Here is a 10,000-nt window from a genome sequence, read left to right as displayed (position 1 = left end):
AGAGAGAGAGAGAGAGAGAGAGAGAGAGAGAGAGAGAGAGAGAGAGAGAGAGAGAGAGAGAGAGAGAGAGAGAGAGAGAGAGAGAGAGAGAGAGAGTTATGCTACGTTTCGTTAATGGTGTGTTGTACTGAAGGGAGAAAAGGTGGCGAGTATTGTGTGTCCTCAAGTGTACAGGTAAGCATTTTAATTACACAGCAGGCGTGACTCAGGTGTTCTTATTCACTTCCCTTCCTGTAAAATCTGACACAAGGACAGTGAAGGACAGACAAATTTAAACACTGCATTAACTATATGATTATTATTCACGAAGGACACTGTATAGAGTTTAATGTCTGTTCTGTTTGTGTTATCCACGATTGGGGAACTTGTACATTTACGAGTTTTTATATCAAAGATCGACCGTATTCTTTTTTTTTTCTCATCTTTCATAATTATATTTTTTAGGAGTGGCAAACAGGTTTTTTTTTTCCATGTTTCTTTGGCCAGACTCGACACAGGTAAGTTATAGATAAAGGTAACGTACTGCCCTGCTTGATTACTTCTCAGCAGACATGAATTTATACCAATCTCTGACCAAGGCCACAAAGATTCTTAAGCATATTTCTCCTATTAACAATACTGAATCCTTGTTAATTAACCTACTACTACTAGAATCATGAAAACACCCTTGGAACCCCTATAAACTGCCACTACCTATTAAATCATTAGATATACAACAGTGAAACGTTTAAGAACACAAAGGTAGGAGCAATATTCAGTTAGCCTCGCAGTATGTCAACAACAACAACAGTCAAATGATTTATTCAACGCCTGGCAGTGTTGGAAGAAGGCCTGCGTTCTCTGCGCATCGTACAGAGCAACTCAAGAGGCCACAGCACGAGCCCAGGGAACCCCCAGCTATGTGTTCTTAATTCCTGCTGTGACACGAGGCGTTGTTTTGTTTTGGTTATGGGAGTGAATGGGGATCTCCGCCCATTGGATGGAGGTATGGACTGATAGATAGATAGTATATATAGATAGACAGAGACACATGCAGAGATGGTTCAATGTATGGATAGATAGACATTGACTGACTGACTCACACACTAAAACCAGACAGACAGACAGAAAAAGACAGACAAATATACATAGACAGATAGACAGGCAGACAGATACATACTCATACGTCACTACAGCACTTCATCACAATAATGACTGGGTGATTGATTAATTGATCTGAGCGCGGCTAGGAGAAGACACGAGACACCTTGGCATAACGAGTAATACAGGTACCTTCACTACAGGTGCGTGGGAGACGGGCCCTCCACCTCGCCCTAACGACGCAGACAGCATATCCCCACACACACACACACACACACACACACACACACACACACACACAGGTAACACAACACCTAACTCCCGGCACCATTATGCAAAACACACACACACACACACACACACACACACACACACACACACACACACACTTTATTACACCTCGAAGTAGAACGTCACGCTTTTTTACACCTTGAAAAAACGCCACAATATTTCAGTACAAAGTTAATTAAATACCCTCCTACCGAGTACACACACACACACACACACACACACACACACACACACACACACACACACCAGTCGATCCAGCACCTGCCAAGCCTGAAAACCAAACAATGAACGACTCGCAGCCCCATAACACCCACCACCTGGCTTAAGAGGGGGACGCAGGGGGGGATAGAGTGGGTAAGAAGGGGAGGAGGACGGACACACCTCAGTAAACTTCCCATAACCACCTGCCTCACCTGTCTCACCTGGCTTTATCACCACCTAAACGCCTCCCTCACCTGCCTTCATCACCACGTAAACGCTATCGTCACCACCTCACCTGCTCCAGCCACACCTGCCTCACCACCATTACAGCTGTCATCTCATCACCACCACCTTTAAATGCTACTAACACTATTTTTATCTTAAGTATTTTTTTTTTATAATCCTGCTATCTATAATGTTTGTAGTTTGATATTTTACTGTGGCGCTAAGTGAGTCTGTTTTTCTTACGCCATTTAATCAAAGAGTCAATCAATCGTATTTAAATGTTGCTGGAGAATGCAATTACCATATGTGTGTTTAGAAAGTCAAGCTGCTAATTGCGAAAGGATGCGTGTTGCTTCGGTACAGTCATGGTTTTAAGTCGGAAAAAAAACCCTGCATCTACTAATTTTTGCGTTTTCAACCACACGCTCTTTCATCTGTATAGGTGGATTACAGTCACAAGCCACACCTACTACATTTCACGAGCACTTTCATCTCCAACAGCAAAGTCATGGTTGTAAGTCAGAAACACGTCACATCTACTAAGTTCGGCGTTTTCTACCATGCATTCCTTCATCTGCACTTCTAGTCATGGTCAGTAACACATCGTATCTACCGTGTGTTGTTTTCAATCATGCGTCTTTTCGTCGGAGAAATCTATCAGGTGTCAGGTTTTACAAGACTTCAGCATATCAGAGGACTCGAGATTAAGGGAAAACTTTAAACACAGTGGGAGTGACAGCAGCGCGTTTCTCAACCCCTGACCATGACCGTTTCTGTATTTCTGTATTTCACAACTTACTCATGACAACATCCACCACAGATTGCTACAAACGTCACCCCCTTACCTCATCTCACCTGGCCAGTTACCTGCTACAGTACACTATGATCTCACCACCACCATTACCACCACCACCTGAACACCTGGCCTAGAATAACACACCCACGTACACAAGAGTACAGCCGTGTCCGCTCTACCTTCATAATAACACCTGTATCATACCACCTGGTTAAAAAAAAAAAAAAAACGAATCATCACCAACCAAACTACGCGACTCTGATAACTTAGAAAAAACAAAAATTAAATATCACCACTTAATTTTTTTTTCCTTGTCTTACTCAACCTAACATAACCGAACTTAACCTAACCTTACCTAACCTAACCTTACCTAACCTAACCTTACCTAACCTAACCTAATCTGACGTAAGCGATACACAACCCTACCCTAACCAAACCTAACTGATATTCTGCCCTACCCTATGCAAACTAACTAAACAAAACCTTATGTTACTTTACATCAATTGACCAATGTAACTAAACACATTACATAACCTAACCCAACCTGACCAACCAAAGCTTACCTCCCCCCATCACACCTCACCACAAGGAGACGAGCACCACCACAACACAACACGCCACACCACACACACCAGAAGCCCTCTAGTCGGTCCCCTGCCATGCTCCATGACACACTCATTTCCAGGCTGAACGCATTCTATTAAGGGCGGCGCTCAGTTTGATTCCTAAGGCTGCTGTGTCCTTCATCCCAACTCGTCAAGGTGTCAGGGTGTGAAATGTGAAGCCCCGATGAGGTGAATACTGACGAGGACACAGAAGAGGGAGAAGACACACACAGAGAGAGAGAGAGAGAGGGAGTAAGGGAGCAGTGGGAATGAAACAACTGCAGACGAGGACGCAGAGAGGGAGAGAGAGATTGAAGAAGAGGGAATGAAACAACAGCACAGGATTGATAGAAAGCGTAAGCAAGGATGAGATGAAGTGAATAGTGACGAAGACGAAGAAGGAGAAAGCAGTGGAAATGAAACAGCAGCAAATGATTGATAAAACTAAAAACAGAAAAGAACAGTTGAGAAAATTAAACGACTGCAAAGGATTGATAGAAAGTGTAAAAAAAGAAAGAAAAGAGGACGCAAAGAGGGATACGAAAGACAAACGCTACAGGAAGGAAGTAAAATAATAAGAAAAGGAAAAGAATTACAGGGAAGGGATAAATTAAAAGAGCAAGAGATGGTGATGTAAAGGAAGGGGGAAGGGAAGGAAGAGAAGGAATAACACAAATGGGAATAGAGGAGGAGAGCAAGAGTGAAAGAAGAGATGTATATATATATATATATATATAGAGAGAGAGAGAGAGAGAGAGAGAGAGAGAGAGAGAGAGAGAGAGAGAGAGAGAGAGAGAGAGAGAGAGAGAGAGAGAGAGAGAGAGAGAGAGAGACGGGCAGGCGTACACAAGCGAACACCCACACACATGCTCTCTCTCTCTCTCTCTCTCTCTCTCTCTCTCTCTCTCTCTCTCTCTCTCTCTCTCTCTAATTTACCCCTCGTCCACATCGCTTACTCCCTCCACCAACGAACTCCACCTAACTAGTTACAACCACTTAAACGCCCATCTCCCTACACCCCCCCACCACAACCCTTCCCCTCCTCCTCCCCCTCCACACGTCCACAACCTCCCCAAGCCTCCATTTAGCAGTCCTCCACTAACCTCCCCTCCACATCCCAATTCAGCCCCTCCTCCTCCTTCCTCCTCCACATTTAAGCATTATCTTCACTACCACGTCTTGTCTTTAGGTCTCTGCAGTCCTCCTCCTCCTCCTCCTCCTCCTCCTCCTCCTCCAAAACTTGATCCCCACCATTTTAGTAAAGCGAAGGTCATGAAGCAACATAACTCAGTCTCTCTTCCTCCTTCCTTCCTTCCTTCCTTCCTTCCTTCCTTCCTTCCTTCCTTTCTTCCTTCCCTTCATTCATTGTGTTCCTTCCTTTGTGTTGCTTTTCATTCATTTATTCATCCTTCTCTCGTTTGTTTTTATTCATTCTATTTGTATTTCTCTTATTTTTTCTTCATTCACTCATTCACTCGTTCCACACATACATACATACATACATACACACACACACATACATCTCACCTTCCTTGCTCTCTCTCTCTCTCTCTCTCTCTCTCTCTCTCTCTCTCTCTCTCTCTCTCTCTCTCTCTCTCTCTCTCTCTCTCTCTCTCTCTCTCTCTCTCTCTCCATTATTTATTCACTAATTGCTGTCTTCATTTTCCTTCCGCATATTCTCAACCATAATTTTCTCTCTCGCTTCCCCCCCTCCCTCTATTTGTTACTCATTCATTCTCTCCCAACTCCAACACACACACACACACACACACACACACACACACACACACACACACACAGTCACCAGTCTCAAACTTCGTACTCTGAAGATAGGCCACAGAGTACGAGAGAGAGAGAGAGAGAGAGAGAGAGAGAGAGAGAGAGAGAGAGAGAGAGAGAGAGAGAGAGAGAGAGAGAGAGAGAGAGAGAGAGAGAGAGAGAGAGAGAGAGAGAGAGAGAGAGAGAATGGCACACAGTAGGAAAACACAAGCCATTTCAATACGGATCCAGTTGTAGCGAGACTATATTGAGTTCGGATCCGGTGTCTTCTTGCGAAACGAGTCCATCCGAGGCGCCTGCAGGAGACACGCACGCCAGGTAGCAACGGCAGTCGACGCTGATAGGAACAGTGGCGGCGGAAGTAGCGGACGCAGTGGAGCGGAAGTAAGAACAGTAGTAGTAGTAGTAGTAGTAGTAGTAGTAGTAGTAGTAGTAGTAGTAGTAGTAGTAGTAGTAGTGAACAGTGGCAAGAGGTAACAGTAGTAGTAGTAGTAGTAGTAGTAGTAGTAGTAGTAGTAGTAGTAGTAGTAGTAGTAGTAGTAGTAGTAGTAGTAGTAGTAGTAAAGTGAACAGCAGCAACATAAATAACAAAACACTAAAAAAGAAATAACAATACAAAGGAACACAAAGGAAGAACAAAATTACCATTCCAAAACACTGGCCCTTACGAGGCTAACAATTCTAAGCCACGCCATCACACACAGAGAGGGAGCGATGCAGGAGAGTAATGATAAAAGGCAGCACAAGTATGAAGAAAAATAAATAAATAAAAAATAAATAAAAAATAAGATTGCTGGTTGGTACAATTTTAAAATATCACCTTTGAGAGGCCAATTAATTAACCAGAGAGAGAGAGAGAGAGAGAGAGAGAGAGAGAGAGAGAGAGAGAGAGAGAGAGAGAGAGAGAGAGAGAGAGAGAGAGAGAGAGAGAGAGAGAGAGAGAAATTACATAAAAGTTTTCGTTATTTCTTTTTCTTTTTTTTTGTCTTGTTCATTAAGTAACACCTCAAGGTAATATTAACAGGCTAATCACCTTTTTAAACCCCAACCTCTTAGTATCAATTATCGTACTTTGCTCTCTCTCTCTCTCTCTCTCTCTCTCTCTCTCTCTCTCTCTCTCTCTCTCTCTCTCTCTCTCTCTCTCTCTCTCTCTCTGCAAATCACCCGCACCAAGATCATCCCGAGCGTTTAAAGTACGTATCCCACAACTGCCTTTATTCCGTAAATTTATAAAATATTTAAAGATTCAAACCAACAATGATAAATGCCTGATAAATGGCCTCTAGTTTACTTACACGCTAATGTTCTAGGTTGCCTTTTATTATTCGTCTATATATATAAAAGAAAAAAAAACACTCATTTTATTTTTTTTATTTATTTATTTATTTTTCTAATGCATCCACCATGTTCTCATTTCTCATTATCACTTTATCCTACGTCACTTCGTATATTTTAATCTGTTCTATTTAAGCTATACTATCCTGCTCTCTATATTCTACTATTTCGTCTTATTTCTAATTACGCCCTCTTCCCTATATTCGATTCTACTTTATTTTCAGCGTTCTATCCTGTTCCATTTTCTATTCTCCTATTTGCAGCGTCATATTCCGTTCTGTTCTCTGTATTCTATCTTATTCCCAGTCAATTATTATTCTATCACATCCTCTACCGATCTAATATCCAGCATTTTATCCTATCATGTTCTTCAAAGCCTTTTATTCTGTCGTATTCTTTCAGTCATCGTGGTCTGTTGTAATCTTATCCTGTCCTGTTCTCTACCTCGTATTGTGTTCTGGTATGTAAGCTTCTATTCTATTTGTAGTCCTGCTCTGGATCCTATTCCTTCTTTAATCCTGTCCTATTATAAATTTTTACACTTTCTTATTCATTATCTCATATGATGTCGTGATAATCATTCTTTAATCTTATCTATTTACATTCTTTTACCTTTTTTTTAATGCTCTAAACTTTACTTTTTATCTTGCTTTCAGTTTTGCATTTTTTCTTATTACTACATTTAACTTAAACAAATCTCTTTATCCTGTCGTATCCTCCAGTCATGTCCCATATGTCCCCTTCCTTCTGCCCAATGTCCTATCCTGCTATCCAATCCTATGCCTGGTCTTTGATGCTGCCTGACTCTCCAGCTTTTGAAAATACCAATTAAATAAATACAAACAAAACAAAAACACCTTACCAGTAGTTATTTCTCCCACAAAGACATCTGTACTTCTTTTACTGAACGAATAAAACTAAGACACTTTAATTCTGCCTTACTCGCCACTAAATAAATGAGTAAAGTACAAAAAAATACAACGTTATCAGTAATTATTTCTCCGGCAAAGATATCTGTACTTTAACACACACACACACACACACACACACACACACACACACACACACACACACACACACACACACACACACACAGTCTCCCTCGTGTCTGTGGTCGTCGCCTCAATGTCCTACTTTCTCTTTTACTGTCACTGCGCGGGAACAGCATCACCCTGATCTTGCCTTGCGCTGTCTTATTCCCCTGCTTATTCTTAGTGCTTAAAACAACACGGCCAGCTTCATGCATCTGCTGGGACGTGTCGCCTGCCCTTGCACTCTCCTCGCCCTTAAAAATAATAAATGATAGTAAATATATTTCCAACTTCGTGTATTTGAGTCCTGTATGTTGTTCTTACTCTTATGATTAAAGACTATTAGACATCCAGCTACGTGTATTTAAGTCCTGTGTGTTTGTTGTTACTCTTATAATAAAAGATTGTTAAGCATATTGGTTCCCTTAAAAAAACAGTAAATGACTTCTACGCTTATGAAATCATGCCTTTATGTATTTTTTTTCATTGATATTCCTTTTAAGTTCATCAATTTTAAGTATTAACCGTTTTTTTATTAATATTCGCATTGCCCAAATTTAAACACGCCTTAAATACTACCATTTATAAGTAAACATGTTATGGCTGTCTATATTTTCCCCCTTTTCCTCTATTTTCGTATTTTAAAAGCACCGTTCATTTCTCTAAGTAAGCAGTTCTTATTCCGATTTCTCTCGTCCCTTACGCTTCTCCAAAACATCTCCGTTTCATACCGGAGCGAGTACCTTCTCTGTATCTTCTTGCACAATCTATCACCATCACAAAAACTTCACTTGAGTAAACAAACTTATTTTTCTATCACAGCCTTCTCAAAAACATGTCAATTCTAAATATAAGCAAGTATCTAGTGTTTTTTTTTTTTTTTCATGAACTATCTCCGGTCGCCAGTCAATATTTAAACGCATACCAGCTATTATACACGCAAGCCAGTCAATATTTAAACGCATACCAGCTATTGTACACGCAAGCCAGGGAGTCAATATTTAAACGCACACCAGCCATTGTACACGCAAGCCAGGGAGTCAATATCTAAACGCATACCAGCTATTGTACACGCAAGCCAGAGAGTCAATATCAACCGCGCTTCCAAACACGTCTGCAGGATGTAAACAAGGATGATTTTCTGACGTCAAGCGATACCTTGAAAACGAACAAACTTATTTACAAGCTTCCCCCTCCCTCCCCCCAACCCTTTACTTTTTATCAACAATCTTCCCAGCGTTGGATAATAACCGAAGGACGTCTCTGCTCCTGGGATACGCACGCACTAACTTACTAGACGCCCTGAAAAAAAAAAAAATAAAATAAAAAAAAAATAAATAAATAAGCTCTTTTTATACATTAGTCATAAAGTGGGTTCATTTAACACCAACAAACGAGGCACATTAGACCACTTCCTCCACACACACACACACACACACACACACGGTCCCTCTCTTAACATTAGGTTCAGTCTCACTAATCTGCATCTTGTATCAACAACCAGACATTTAAATTTGCATGTTTATTTTCTTTTCTTTTCTTTTTATCTATTCAGTATTCCAAAGCCGAGATGTCACCGTTAAATAAACACACACACACACACACACACACACACACACACACACACACACACACACACACACACACACACACACACAAGGATGCACTTTTCCCACACTCAGCTCAACCCTTTCTCCTGCAGTGTATCATCATGAAGTATAAACATACAAACAAACACAGCTCAGTAAGGAGAGAACATACGCACATTTGTAAGCTAGTAGGCCTAAACGTAGGAGTCCCTGTTTAAAATGCGCCTATCTGCAACCGCCTATCATCTTTATCAACACATTTGTCTTTTAAAGCTCCCTAATGATTAGCCACTAACAGCCTGATTACGAGAAGCAATTAATTTATATCTTCCCTACTGACTCGGCACTAACAACCTGATTACTGAGTCTATTCCAATCATGTGTTACTGAATACAAGAAGCAGTTCATTTATATCTTCTTTAATGACTCGCCACTAACAACCTAAGCCTATTCAAGTCTCGTGCTATTATGAGGACCAACTTCTGTTATTTATCTTTCATACGATTATATTCCACCCATATATATCTCGATGTGCATAAACAAGGGATACACAAGCACTTATTGTTTTTCCCATGCATATCTCAGGTCCTCCATTTCCCACACGCCTTCAAACAGCAAAAGCAATAATGCAGAGGGCTACCATTCTTCCCTTCTATCGTAACCACAAGCACGCACAGTTATTTTCTTGCATCACATTTACAAACAAACAAACATCACTTATTTTTTTGTTTTTTTCTAGCACGGAGAAAAATGCAAGGAAAAAAAAACGTTTCAGTATAATTATTTTTGCTATAATGACATCTATGCTTTCTGCCATGAACGAAAGCAACACAAAATGTTCACCCTCACACACACACACACACACACACACACACACACACACACGTACATTTGCTTTACATACCAGCATACATAAGCCAACTTTTATCTCATTTACTACAAGGAATCCAACCTTTCACAAACATCTCCAGCTCTTTAATGAAGCAAGGAACAAACACGACTCTCTCCTCCACTCATAATGAACCTCTAAATACAAGCAAACAAACACACTGCAGGAATGACCAGTTT

Source organism: Scylla paramamosain, chromosome 33, assembly GCF_035594125.1.
Source record: "Scylla paramamosain isolate STU-SP2022 chromosome 33, ASM3559412v1, whole genome shotgun sequence".
Taxonomy (NCBI): domain Eukaryota; kingdom Metazoa; phylum Arthropoda; class Malacostraca; order Decapoda; family Portunidae; genus Scylla; species Scylla paramamosain.
The sequence above is the reverse complement of the archived record's forward strand: the minus strand, read 5'-3'. Positions refer to the sequence as shown.